This window comes from Chrysemys picta, chromosome 14 (assembly GCF_011386835.1).
Source record: "Chrysemys picta bellii isolate R12L10 chromosome 14, ASM1138683v2, whole genome shotgun sequence".
NCBI lineage: Eukaryota > Metazoa > Chordata > Testudines > Emydidae > Chrysemys > Chrysemys picta.
The window spans coordinates 17,004,171-17,018,718 of record NC_088804.1 but is presented as its reverse complement, the minus strand read 5'-3'; the positions used below and the strand labels follow the sequence as shown (position 1 = coordinate 17,018,718).

The window sequence follows — 14,548 nt, the reverse complement described above, 5'->3', positions numbered from 1 at the left end:
GAGTTACCTGTTAATTTATACAAATGCTTTATTAAAAAAGCAGTGATTTTAATGTTTACAACTACATTGATGACCTAGAAAAGAAATATAAAATATACTTATATTTAACATAGAGTAACAAAAAACTAAAGAGACAGCAACCCTTTAATCTATTCTAATGTATACAAGATGATTATTAAGATAAATACTATGTGAAGAAAGCTGGAGTTAATTATATTACATACAAGCAGAAAATGGTCACCCAACAACTTACAATTTATGGCCCCCTAATTTGCATTTATTATCAAAGGTATTCAATTTTCAGGACTTGTAAAATAACATGATTTGAGCGATTATAAAGGTGATATGCATTTAACTAACTTCTAAACTATGTTTCAATCTTTTCAAAACCAGTTACATACAATTTCAGGAAATACCCTAGATATTCTCATGCAACTTGTAATTGCTGCAGTAAAATGGTAAAGTCATTTTTGGAAAGGAAATAGCATTATTTTCAGTAGAAGGCATTGATTTGTCAAATCTTATACAAATACATGAAAGCAGCAGGGCAATACATATTTGAAATACAAAATTTGTAAGCCTATGTTTAGATTCACCTCCGGAGAAAAAATGCATACAAATTATAACTTCTCTCTAAGAACAAATTGGCAGACTACTTTGTTTTGTATTAGGATCTGACTACCACTGAAGAGCAGACAATTAATCTCTTCTGTACAATACTATGACCTGCAGGTCTGCTTTATAGCCAGTGATAAACGTAACGTTTGTATTCACAATATTATCACTTTTTTTCTACGTTAAGAAAACCCAAACAAGCCCAACCCTTTTGGAGTTCTTTAACGACTGTATTAACACTTAGACATTACCAACATGTATTTTCATCCAATGTTCCTGCAGCTAGGCCACTCTTGGGCTTTCTAAATCTCTAATAAACAACTTTTTTGTATCTTTTCACTATAGATTTAATTTTATATGATGAAAGGGGAGCTCTTAGCAGAATACAGGAGAAACCCTTCCATGACAATCTCCCTATGAGGATACAGAACAACGGTATGTACTTTGCATAGAGGAAAAACAAATCTTAATTTCTATTGCATTTATATATGAAAACTACATGCAATGAAATAATTCATTACACATCTTGAATATCTCACGGTGTTAAACAACTTATGGCCTAATCCTGTATAGTGGTGAGAACATGTAACTCCTGTTGAAGTAAACAGGGATTCTCAGTACTCTGCTTTTCTCAGGATCAGGCCAGAGGGGAGAGACAATCTGAGATGATCTTGGTTTGGAAACGGTGTTAAAGTACATATTGTTTTTATAACATGATTTTACCGCCTACTGAACAGAGATCTGTTTTCTGTTGCAGAAAACTAATTTCATCGTTTCCTTTACTTCACCACATATTCCTAATGTTTGTTCATTCTACTTAGTTGCTCACAATGTTGGACTCTAAGAACACTCATAGGGGTTAAAAGAGAAATAAATTAAATTTACAAACAGTGTTGCCATACTGTGATTGTTAAGCAGAAATGCAACAATATTAACTCTTTACTTTTAATAGTTCACAATACCACGATACCCAGTTAACCTACTTGCAGACAGGAAAACTAAAACACAGATCCAGAAACAGCTGAAAAGCCACCCACTTTATTATTAAGATAAATGTAACAAAACCTTCCTGGATAGCTTATATCAGCACAAGTTTCATTACGATCACAGAACTCACCTCTTTCACTGCCAGTGCCGATGTCTTCTCCAGCACGGTCTGTGACCATGTGCATGCCTGAACTTTATTTGCTTGTATAACATCTGTCTAATTTAGGTCCAAATTTTGTCCTGTGTCTTGCGGCTTCTACTGGAGACAAAGGGTGAAATACTGGCTCCATTGAAGTCAATGAGAGTTTTGCCATTTACTTTAAAGGGGCCAGGTTTTCACCCAATGGGAGTTCTGTATGTGCGTCTGAGTAAAGAATTTGGCCCTTATTGTAAGCTCTTTGGGGGCAAGGAATGTATACTCTTACGTGTTTGTATGGGCTTGGCAATATATAAATAATAAATACTAACCCAATTTGGACTGAACCCTGTGGCACATTAGTTAGGCCTTTACCCCTCATTTGCAAAAGCTTTAAATGTAAAGGGACCATTACTTTTGGAATGAGGAAAGACATTTATTTATCTAAAATGCCAGTGAATATTTGATTTGATATATTTCTAAGTATATAACATGTTAGAATCTTCAGGCTGACAGACCCCAAAATGTAAGATTACTAAGTACTGTACGATCGCTGCAGTTAGAACAGATTTTGTTTTCAGTACGATCTTATAGCACATCTGTGCTTATATCAGTGAAAGTATAGTTACTGTGTGCATTCATGGTAATAGTGATTATTTATGTAGCTTCTCGGGTGTGCACTGAAGTTTACAGACAAATAGGACGGCAAGGTGCTTGACCTGAGAAGCTGACAATCTAAATAAGACAGACAACCTAGTAAAAAAACAGCAGAATGGGTGGATGGGAAGGGGGAGGCAATGGAAAGTAAGGGGAAAGAGAAACTGATCTTTGAGAGCATTATTTGCAAGTAATCCACATCAGTTACTATGTTGCAGTGTCCTGGAGTTTATTTATGCAGAAGAAGGAAGGGCCAAATGTAAGTGTAATTCCACTGAAGACAGCACCTGAGTGACAATGGGGATGAATTTTGCCCCAGAGCAGATGTCACCGGAATTGAGAGTAAAGTGGGAAGGGCAGCTGTTAAAAGTTGTGTTTGGAGGGGGGAATCTGAAGGAAGAACATTTTATTTCAGCCTGGGTCTATCAGTAGAATAGCAGAGTGTTTTAAATAAAGTGCTGACCGTTTATTTTATTGTGGGAGGGGAGGGAGGAAGGGAATGCAGGAATCCATCCCCTATTTTAAATGAAGTTCTGTGTACTTTTTGCAGCAGCTTTTCAGGGAAATGGTGCATAATTCTTAGGGCAGGTCTTCACTACGGGGGGGGCGGAGTCGATTTAAGATACGCAAATTCAGCTACGCGAATAGCGTAGCTGAATTCGACGTATCGGAGCTGACTTACCCCGTTGTGAGGACGGCGGCAAAATCGACCTCCGCGGCTCCCTGTCAACGGCGCTTACTCCTACCTCCGCTGGTGGAGTAAGCGCATCGATTCGGGGATCGATTGTCGCGTCCTGACGAGACGCGATAATTCGATCCCCAAGAGATCGATTTCTACCCGCCGATTCAGGCGGGTAGTGTAGACCTAGCCTCAGAAAGTCAGTTTGGCATTGCTGCTGTTTGACTAGGGAACCACTCTTATGATTCCCCTCTGGTCTGGAAGTGGAATTATTTTCTATTCACCAGCTTAGTTTTTGTTGCTGTTCTGACTAAAGGTTAACGTTTCACTGCTTGGCTGAATCAAGATCACCAGTTTCCTATTACAGTTTGTTTTGTTTTTGTCCCATCCATGAGTCTGATTTCAGCAGGCTTTGACTAATCCAATTCTCTGAATGCTAACCACAATAATACATTTTATTAATGTATAACAAAATGATTCCACAAATAAGTGTTTTAGGTTTTTTTAAGCTGATTGGGTCAGGAACTACAGCTCCCTTTTGACAGGGTCTGCTATTTGCAGTGGATCTGACAATGAGCCATGCTGTGGAATAGTCAGTTTCTGATACAGATGAACACAGAATAAGAACATGAGAATTTAAGGGGGTGGGAGAGAGGAAAGCTATTCAATCATCTTGCTTGTTTGAATCTACGTCCAATCGTCAGACCAATGCAAATCAAATGAAAAAAGGATCTTCCAACCCAAACATTCAGCTCCCATTCCAGAGATTCAGTCTTTATATTAACTACTGCACAGGATTTGAAGTATGAAGTCATTTTTGAAGGCCTTTCTTTTATGCACTTGCCCAAAAGAAAATGAGAGTAAAAACACAGAATTCTTCAAATTGATCTGCTATTGTGCGCTTGTGCTCCCATTCAGAGTGACTAATTGGATAATTTAGCCATAAAACCAGCCTAAACAATGTTACTCTGTTGAAAGTCCACCTTTCTGCCAAGTTGGCAGCCAGTTAAACTAAGATCATTTGAACTTGTATTTGCAAAGTTTTGTCTGAAACCCAGGGTCATTAAGACTATTTTTGTAATATACTAAATGAAAGCATTAACCATAAATGTTCAGTTCAAGAAAGGAGATCCTCAGCACTGAACTATTTGCCTAAGTAAATATCCAGATAAACTCTAAAGCCCAAAAAGAAGAACAGGAGGACTTGTGGCACCTTAGAGACTAACAAATTTATTAGAGCATAAGCTTTCGTGGACTACAGCCCACTTCTTCGGATGCATATAGAATGGAACATATATTGAGGAGATATATATACACACATACAGAGAGCATAAACAGGTGGGAGTTGTCTTACAACTGTGGGTAAGACAACTCCCACCTGTTTATGCTCTCTGTATGTGTGTATATATATCTCCTCAATATATGTTCCATTCTATATGCATCCGAAGAAGTGGGCTGTAGTCCACGAAAGCTTATGCTCTAATAAATTTGTTAGTCTCTAAGGTGCCACAAGTCCTCCTGTTCTTCTTTTTGCGGATACAGACTAACACGGCTGCTACTCTGAAACCTTCTAAAGCCCAAAACTCTTTTCTCAAAAGTAAGATGAAGATGTTTTAGTTCTTTGAACTAGAATAAGTCACTAGAAGAGTAAGAGGAAGCAGTGAGCTAAAGAAGGAAGCCGAGCCAGAAAGGCAGAGGTAGCAGCCTATTTCTCTTTGTTATCAAGTGAAATGACTCCACAAATATGACAATAAATCACTGCAGGAATCAATCTGAGTGGAGGCAACTGCTCCATGCTGATAATGCATCAATCAATATTTAATGTTTACACTTTAATTAATCCGCACGTAGGAAGCATTCTTTCAGTGACAAAAAAGTGATGAGAAATAAAACACCTTTTATATCAAACAGCGACGAATGGCTGCCTATCTGTTAGGCTTTGATTGGGCCCTCAATTGATCATTGTAGCCTTTTTCGATTGCACCAGTGTACAATGTCACATTTGGGTATAAAACAAACACAGGCTCTGTGGGGAAAGGAGAGGGAGGAGGGGGAGCTTCAGAATCTGGTTTTGGATGATTACAACTTAATCAGAACAAAGGAAGGCTGATACTGAAGTATGGATTCTTTGAAAAGACAGAGGAGAGGCAAATAAAATATAGGATTTTCAAAATTTGTGGCAGGCACCTATCTTAACAGACTTCTGTTGTGCTCCACAAATGGTGATATATAGCTCTTTAGAGAGACAAAAATCTGCCACTAAACAAAATTGCCACCTCTGACACATTTCTTACGAAAGCTGCCAGTGAAGATACCCTTTTATTTTGTTGCTGTTCATTTGTGATAGCATGCATGTGCGAGGTGCTGTACAAACATAAAGGAAGGCACAATCTCTGCCCCGGATAACTTACTTTTTTTTATTTTTGCACAATCTATTAAATTTTTGTGACCTATGATTTCTTCTTTTTTTTTTTTAAACAAGTCTGATTCAATGTTCACTGAGGTCAGGGGAACCACTACTATTGACTTCAATGGGTATTGGATTGGTCTGTAGATGAACAGCACTGTGACGAATGGTAATTAAAGACAGCTGAAAAGACCATGACACTAGTATCAAAAGCTTTTATTTATTCTTTAAAAACCTAGATCCGAGGTTTTCTCCGTTATTTTTGTTATTTTTTGTTTATTTTTCCAAAGCATAACATTCATTAAGATAAAATATATTATTGTATCTATTATAAGCTAACAAAAATATAACTTTCTCGAGCTAGGCTGAAGCCCAAAAGTTTGGATCTGGATCTAGATTCAAACTTCCTTAAAATTCAGGTAGTTTGAATCCTGGGTTTTGGTTTAGCCTGTTACAGAATCTGCTATAGAATAAAAAAGGGCCCTGTCATGCCATTGTAAGCTTTTATGTAGCATGCCCTACTAAAATTAAAAATTAAAGATACCAAGCTGGGAAAGGTTGCAAGTGCTTTGAATTAAAATTCAAAATGATCTGGACAAACTGGAGAAATGGTCTGAAGTAAATAGGATGAAATTCAATAAGGACAAAAGCAAAGCACTCTATTTAGGAAGGAACAATCAGTGGCACAGATACAAAATGGGAAATGACTGCCTAGGAAGGAGTACTGCAGAAAGGGATCTGGGGGCCATAGGACCATAAGCTAAATATCAGTCAACAGTGTAACGCTGTTGCAAAAAAAGGAAACATCATTTTGGGATGTATTAGCAGGAGTGCTGTAAGCAAGACACGAGAAGTAATTCTTCCGCTCTGCTACACGCTGATTAGGCTTCAACTGGAGTATTGTGTCCAGTTCTGGGTGCCACATTTCAGGAAAGATGTGGACAAATTGGAGAAAATCCAGAGAAGAACAACAGAAATACTAAAGATCTAGAAAACATGATAGATGAGGGAAGATGGTAAAAAAAAAATGGTTTGTTTAGTCTGGAGAAGAGAAGATAGAGAGGGGACATAAAAGTTTTCAAGTACATAAAAGGTCGTTACAAGGAGGAGGGAGAAAAATTGTTCGCCTTAACTTCTGAGGATAAGACAAGAAGCAATGGGATTAAATTGCAGCAAGGGCTATTTAGGTTGGACATTAGGAAAAGCTTCCTAACTGTCAGAGTGGTTAAGTACTGGAATAAATTGCTTAGGGAGGTTGTGGAATCTCCATCATTGGAGATTTTTAAGAGAAGGGTAGACAAACACCCGTCAGGGATGGTCTAGATAATACTTAGTCCTGCCATGAGTTCAGAGGACTGGACTCTCGAGGTCCCTTCCTGTCCTATCATTCTATGATTCTAGCTAAGTGTCTTGACTCTAAACTATTTTTCATGAAAAAAACTTCTGCATTTTATCAAACATCAATGGAGAAATCCTGCTTAATCTCTGGTAACAAAATATGCTGACCCAACCTTTGGATTGAGCTTTGGATCTGAACTTCCCAGAAGATCTGGGTATTGGTTTGGGCCTAGCTCTAACACTCATACCAAAATAGAAGGGATATCGAAGTTATAAACACAAAGAAACCTGAACACAGTGATCTTAGGCTACGTCTACACTGGGCCACAGTGTGGACTGCAGGGATGTGAACTGCAGCATGTGACCAATGCTGTGTTGTAATGGCCCCTTGTGGACATTGCTGGCACAAACTGAAAGGTATGTAGTTCTGTCTGAAGAGGACTCCGTTAACATGGACCATGTTAACATGAACTAGGTACATTTTAATTCACGCCAGCATCATCCACAGCACTTGGGCGCACACTGCAATTCACACCCCCCATAGTTCAAACTGCAGGGCCATGTAGTCACAAGCCCTCATAGTTGGATAAATGCAGGCCAGATGTTTTTGGATTCCACCCGTGTGCTGTTAGGATTCAACAATACACTTTTCATGATTCATCAAATTGCTCCAGCCACTGCACAGATCCATGACTAACATACAGAAGTATCAGCTTTGGAAGTGTTAACATTTTAGATGCAAAGGCCCTTAAATCCAACAAATCCTTAAAGCGTGAATGACATCACGAAACGGTCATTTCTTCTTTACAAGGTTTGAAATAGGGTAACATACTTTGTTCTAAGTGTTTGTAATGGGGTTCTCTACTCACCACTGGGGCGCCTCCTTGTGCCTGTGTCAGGGGAATAGCTCCACCTAGTCTGATGCCCCTTCCTGTCTCTCATTTGCCCTGTGGCCCTTCTCATGCTCCAGAAGTTGCAGTGCTTCCTCTTCAAGACTCAGGACACTTCCTCTTCGTGGCTTGACCCTCTGGCCAGGTCACTATAGCTTTTCCCTTCCAGGGTATCAAAGTCTCACTGATTCGCTGACTGGTATGGTTCCCAGCAGTCCTCCAGTTCAAGGCAATGCCTCTTCCCCAGTGGCTGGTAGAGGAGCCCAGGCCTGCCCTCTACTCTGGGTACAAGCTCAGGGACCCTTGAATCAGTAACTAAGGTCTGCATCATCCCATGCCTTGCTGCTGTTTCCATGAGCTTTTTCCTTCCCCACTTCTATCTGGCTTCTGCTCCATCATCCTTCTGGGTAAGCCCACGATCCCAGGGATTCTACTCTCCCCCTGCGTTTTCTCCCTTCCCTCTCTACGCCCAGAAAGCGACTGCAGACTTTCACAGTGCAGCCTCCTTCTGCCCTGATGCCCCAGCCTTATACCAGCCCTGCCTGCTACTGCCTAGCTGACTCCATCCTCAATCAGTGCATGCCTATCAATTCTCCTAATTCTCCTTCAGGTGTGGCCTATCAGGTTACTTAACCCCTTCTGAGCCACATTAACCCTTCCCCGGCGAGTGTGGGGGGTGAACGCCCCATCACAGTGTTCTTAAAGAATATGAAATTCAACTGAAAATGTAATAATGAAGCCATTATTACTATTACATATTATTAGCTAGAGCCTCCAAAAATTAATGTTGTTAATTTCTGACACCATTTCCAGTGATAACCTATCATACCTACATATATTTTCTTCTTCACACACTGTGTCACCGTTTAGACAAAGAAAAAAGCTAGGATTTCACCAGCTTTATAGAAAATGTTTTACCAACATGTGCTCTGTAAAATCCATAGGTACACCTCGTAAATAGCTTTTTGGCTGATTTTACTAACAAAGCCTGCAGAATGGACACACCACACCCACACCTAGAAAAGAGTTGAGTCTGTAATTTATTTTTCCATAAAGCCTTTTTCCCCCTCCCATGCAAATTAGATGAACTAGCTAAAAAGGGCACGGCCAAAAGAGAAGAATACCCTGTTGTGATGCCTGATCAACTAAATACTTAGGGGGGGGGGGGAGGGAGAAAAGGCTACTGTGTGTGCATCAAAATGCCCCTAGGGCAGCTTTCAATGGCACAGTTAATGTTTATGGAATAAAGACCTACTTATGGCACATGCAGTCATGGTTTCTCTCACCATTACACTCACCAAAACCATCACTTGCATGGTACATCTCTGCCTTCAAGGAAATAATGCAATGCACTTTCTGTACTTAATATTGTCGCTGAGAGACAGAAAAACAACAGATTACATTTTCTGATGATCTTATGTGTGAATCATTAGCCCACACACATGTAAGGTCAAATCGTGGGCCCTCAGATTTGGCGTGGAGCTTAAGGGAGATGAACAGTCTGGCCTTCAGAGACATTTCTGGATCCTGAAGAGGTAACTCCTTTAATATGGCTACAAAGCCTTCACACAAATATGCAGCCCCCATATCTGCCCTTCTCAGAACAGGAGTCCATGAATTTGCCCCACCTCAATGCTGTGGGATGAGGCGGAGGAGCAAGGTGGTTCCCTCAGGTGAACTGACAGGCAGCTACAGAACACCTTGAAGGGGCTGCTGCGCATCCCTAACAGTGCTGTCCCTGGCCCACGTCTCTGCAGCGGAGCTCTCTCCTTGCATAGCACTCAGAGGGAGTGTGCATCCCTTCTATCACCCTGTTGCCCAACCCCCACTAGCCTCAGGACCAGAGGAGCTAAAGCTGTTCCCCTGGAAGTGAGGATGGAGGCACTGCTGTTTGGTATATTTAAAACTAAGCTGGAAAGATCCCAGATACATGGACAATAAGGGGTAATCTTGCAGTGGCAGGGAGATGAACTAGGACTTTGCCATATCTTATTCACTTTTAGCATCTTATGACACATAGGTAAGTCACACACGAAGCAACAGAGCACAACAAAGCAGTGTTTCAAAATTCACATTAAATGGGTTTAGTTCAGTCCTCCATCCTCAGTGGAGTTACACTGGTGTGAAAGAATCAGGCCCATGTGCTTAAGAAATAACTTCCCTCCAGCCTAAAGAAGTAGGAACTAATTTCACAACCCTAAATGCTCTTATTTTTGTCAATGCAAAGGTTCAGGCCCAGCTGATGTAAATCAGCATTGCTCCATTAAAATGAATAGAATAACACCAGTCTACACCAGCTGGGGAGCTGGTCCATATTTTTTTTTTAAATACAGGGTAAACATTAATTCTAGGCCTGGAAGGTCAGGGCGTCTCGAGAAACCTTTAACCATGATAAGCACTAGGCTACAAACTATAAGAATTGACCCATCTTTTTAGATAGCGGAGAATCTAGAAATAAAAATGGATTTTAAATAATGGAGGAGAAGGCTATATAATTAAACTATGCTCTGGTCTATTCATATGAGTCAGGGTTTGCAGGACTGGGTCTTTTGGGTTCTGAAACAAGTAAAGGAGAAACTGGTACCACATTTTGTTTTGAAATATATTAATTCATAACGTTTACACAGAAATTATTTTATTAATTTAGAATTTTGAACATTTGGCTGATTCCTTTTTGGTAAACAGTTTTGCTTCACTTTGAAGGGCAGTACTCAGGATTGCTTACGCTGGCTAAATGCCCGCTGACTTCGCAGTGCCTCTCAGTCTCATTTACCCTAATTTCTGTTACCTATTCCTGAAGCATCACACTTTTGCTTTAACTTTTAGCCTGTCCTGCAGAGTTGTCCCCTGTAGTTTGGATAATTGCTTTCTTTCATACTCATCCAATTACAGATAAATATTTGACCCGACATAGAATTAGCTGTTGTCTAATGGAAGCCCTTACCAAGTTATAGCTTTAGATCAGGAGACTCAAGTGTACCAAAAAAGTGGAAACCAGAAAGAAAACTGATCATACTTAGTCCTGCCTCAGTGCAGGAGACTGGACTAGATGATTTATCGAGGTCCCTTCCAATCCTACATTTCTATGACTCTATGGTTTGTAGACATTACAGCTGAAATCCTGTTTCCACTGAAGTCAATGGCCAAAGTTCTATTAATTTCAATAGAGCCTATACAGGTCTTCCAGTTTGTGTAATATCAAGCAGAGCTAGTGTCTGGTGGGACATGGTACCACCTTTGCTGCTCCAGAAACACTACTTGGTGCAGTTGCTGCATGCCAACTTGAGGAAACCATTGATACTGTTGAACAACAAAAGAAAAGATCCACTATTCTCCCTCCTACTTCACCACTGCCGAAAGGCTAAGAGCTTATTATACAGCTAGTGAGAATGAGCAAATTTGCAGCAGGAGATATCTACACCACCTGTGCTAGTCAAAATTCAGCCAACATAGCCTGAGTTGCCAGCTGCGGATGGAAACCAAGAGTAGTGGCTCTGGATCAAGTACTAAGTCAGTTTTGGAGGCATAATATTAGTGCCAGTGGTCCCATTTAGGAGTCGAGGGGCAGTAGTTTGGTACTCCTCACAGTAATAGATTTTAGGCCATGTTTAGCTTTGTTAGTTATGTTTTTTGTTATATTCTATTTAATGCCCAGAGGCCTAATTTGTAATTCTAATAATAAAAAGTATTCTAAAGCCCTGGCCAAACACAAGCAGGTTCTAATTCTATTTCGCCTCAAAGAAAAGAGCTAAGTTGTTAAACCCCAGCTTCTTACAATATTTCCTCTTTGTGACATACACAAAAATCTGAATCCAACAGTGCTCACCCATAACAGTTTTAACTCAATCTATCTGATCTTGTATAAAGTTTTACCTTCTATACTTTCTTTTTACTGTTACTTGCAGCATTATGACACAGCTGATATGCTGGGTAGACAAGGCCTTTTGCAAGATAAACTGCAGTTACAGCAGCAAACAGTTCTAGAAAGAGGAACTCTTGATCCCACAAAGTTTTTCTTTACTCGTAGGCTTTTCTATGGTGCTCATCACCACAATATCTTAGCACCACATAAACATTGATTAATATAATCATCCAACTCCTCTCTGTGAGATAGGGCACTACTGTTATCCCCATTTTACAGATGGGAAATTGAGGCATAGCGTGATCAAGCAACAGAGGGAGATGGCAGAGTCGGGACCTGAATCCACAACCCCTCAGTGCTTTAACAACAAGACCATCTTCCTCACTTGGAGGAACTCCAGTCTTTGCAGCAACAGCTTATTTCCTACACATCATTTTTGTCCCTTCCACAACTGATCACTTAAAAAATAACTGGCCTTAGCTGCCCTTCTCTTGGACTAAGCAAGACAAGAATACTGTAATTTTTATGATGAACAACTATTCTGTCTTCCAGCCTTCAATATTCTTTATTAACTTTAAACAGGCAAGCCCAGAGGCTTTTGCACTGGACTAATTTGGACTAATCTGACTATTTATTTATTGATATATTTACGACAGCTTGGTGAGCCCATCTGCCAGATAGTTTTTTGGACGCTCCTGGAGTTCTGCGAGTCTGCCCTAGGTAATAATACATATAGGCAGTAAGGTTTTTCCTGGCTAGACGGGAGGCAGGGAGGTCAGATGGGCAGGAGTAAGGGCAGGTGAAGAAAACAGAGGAGGGTCAGGTCAAAGTGGATGCAATGCCTTTTCAATTTATTTTATTTCTGGTTTTATATTAACAGCTACAGTGGACAACTCTAGGGATTGTACTGGCACATACGACTAGGAAGGACTGAAGTCAGAAGACAGCCATTGAAGAGTGGTAAATAAAGTCATAATGCTGGTCTACAAACAAATTGCCCCAGTTAAACAACAAGTGTGATAATGAACTGATTTAGGGCTTGTCTACACTTACAGCGCTGCAATGACACCAGTGCAGCTGCGCTGCTCTAGCGCTTAGTGAAGATGCTACCTACACTGATGGGAGAGCTTCTCCAATCAGAAGAGGTACTTCACCTTCCCAAGAGGTGGTGGAGAAGCCCTCCCACCAACATAGCACTGTCTATATTGGGGGTTAGGTCAGCATAACTACATCATTCAAGGGTGTGGATTTGCCATACCCCGGAGTGACATAGTAATACTGACATAATTTGGTAGTGTAGACCAAGCCTTAGTTAAACTGCTTCAACTGCATTTGTGGACTCTCCTATTAGTTTTAACCTGGCTTAGCTTGCTCCTCATGTAAGGCAAATTTAAAGTGATGTAAGAATGTCCACATACACAGTCGCACAAGTTTAGCTAAATTGTTAAATCTTTGCCATTTGTGTGTGTGTAGAACAGACCATAGGGGGCCAAATTAACCTCCTGATATATAACTTTTCCGATATTAAGAGTTATGCCAAGTTGGAAATTGCCCTGGAACCTCATAAATCAAAATAGTCTCATTTGTAGGTTGTTGTTTTTTTAAAAACGAAGCTCAGATTATTAGCTCCTGAATATTAAATTTCAACTCTCTGTCAAGAATAGACCCAACTGGAGAACAAGCAAAAATCTGGATGAAAAGTTGGAGCATTTGAGAGGTATTGGAACAGTTACCTACCTGGCAACAATCCCAGATTTGATCCAGAGGTTAGCTGAACTGCCCAGCAGTTATTGCTATATTTGCCATGTTTGAAAATAAGCGTTTTGGGGGAATGTTTCATTATTTTTCCTTCACTTCCAATTCCAGAATCTTGCATTCTGTGCCAAAAAAATACTGAGAATTCCAGTATTTGTACAACTGTAGTTCCCCAATGTGAATGCAGTTACTAGGACACATTTAACACAACAGTAAAACAATTCAAATTTGTGCTGCTACTTAGCTCATGTTAACGGAAAGTATTTTCAATGAGTTGGGTTCTTAGTAGCTTACTTAAGGATACAGAATATGTATCCTATTAAAGAACTAATAATTCCATCATGTGCAGATTAATAGCTTTCTACTGGACCACTAGTCATGGTGACTTCTTAATAAAACTTTTTTAAAAATAGAAATTAACCTAACCTCTTTGCTGACAGTGCTGTAGCTGAAATGGAAGAGACAACAGGGAAACACTGCTCACCTTATTTAGATTGGGTAATTAAACACAGCTAATAGGAGTGGAGATAGAAAACATACTAAAGGACCCAATCTTGCAAACACTTATGCAACTGTGCCTTATTCATGTGAGCTGTTAAAGACAGTGGACCAAATTCTGCAGTCCTTAATCAAGCAAAACTCCTCCACAAAGAGATGATTAAGCTCTTCCTTTGAAAAACACAAAATATATAGTCCCTCTTGTAGGGTTATGACAGCGCAGATACTCATAGCCTGTGGATTTCAGAGCATTAATTGCTAATCCACAACTGAACTGAAAGGTTTTGGTTTGTTTGTTATGTTTTTACAGTACTTAGTTAAACTTGCCAACCTTCAGTTTCCAGGAAGTCATATTTAAGTTTCTTAGCAAAATACTTTATTTAAGGAATCCCCACTTTGTGAAAGATCCATTTCTCATGGTCAGCTATCCTTCCATATTTGTTATGCTGGTTTCCATGAATATGTTTAATAATGGGTGGTTTGCTTATATGCAAAATCTAGGGTTTTTTTTTTTTAAATGGAAAGCGTATACCTCTCCCTGAGAAGTCAAACCATGAAGTCCTGGACTAAAGCACAATATAAAAGTTTCTACTTTCCTTACATGACGTTCAAGGATTGCTGTTTATCAGTGACAAATAGAAAGTACTTAGTATAATTATTATAGCTCAGATTCTAGCCGTAGGTGATTGCAGCTATAAAGTTTCCCGAATAGGAACAATGAGCC

General features: G+C 39.8%; 2 long non-coding RNA genes across 4 annotated transcripts in view; one reads left to right on the top strand and one right to left on the bottom strand.

Moving 5' to 3' along the window:
- Positions 1-14,548, bottom strand: part of LOC101947655 (uncharacterized) — a 53,616-nt gene that overhangs the window by 28,172 nt on the left and 10,896 nt on the right. The window lies entirely within an intron of this gene.
- The window catches only part of LOC101947479 (uncharacterized), a 64,187-nt gene that overhangs the window by 42,575 nt on the left and 7,064 nt on the right, over positions 1-14,548 (top strand). The window contains exons 2-4 of one of the 2 annotated variants that reach the window (XR_255470.4): positions 961-1,050; positions 12,452-12,531; positions 13,236-14,320. This is a non-coding gene — a long non-coding RNA (uncharacterized LOC101947479). Of the gene's footprint in view, positions 1-960; positions 1,051-12,451; positions 12,532-13,235; positions 14,321-14,548 lie in introns of those variants that run through there. The other variant, XR_508614.4, reaches the window with a different exon arrangement.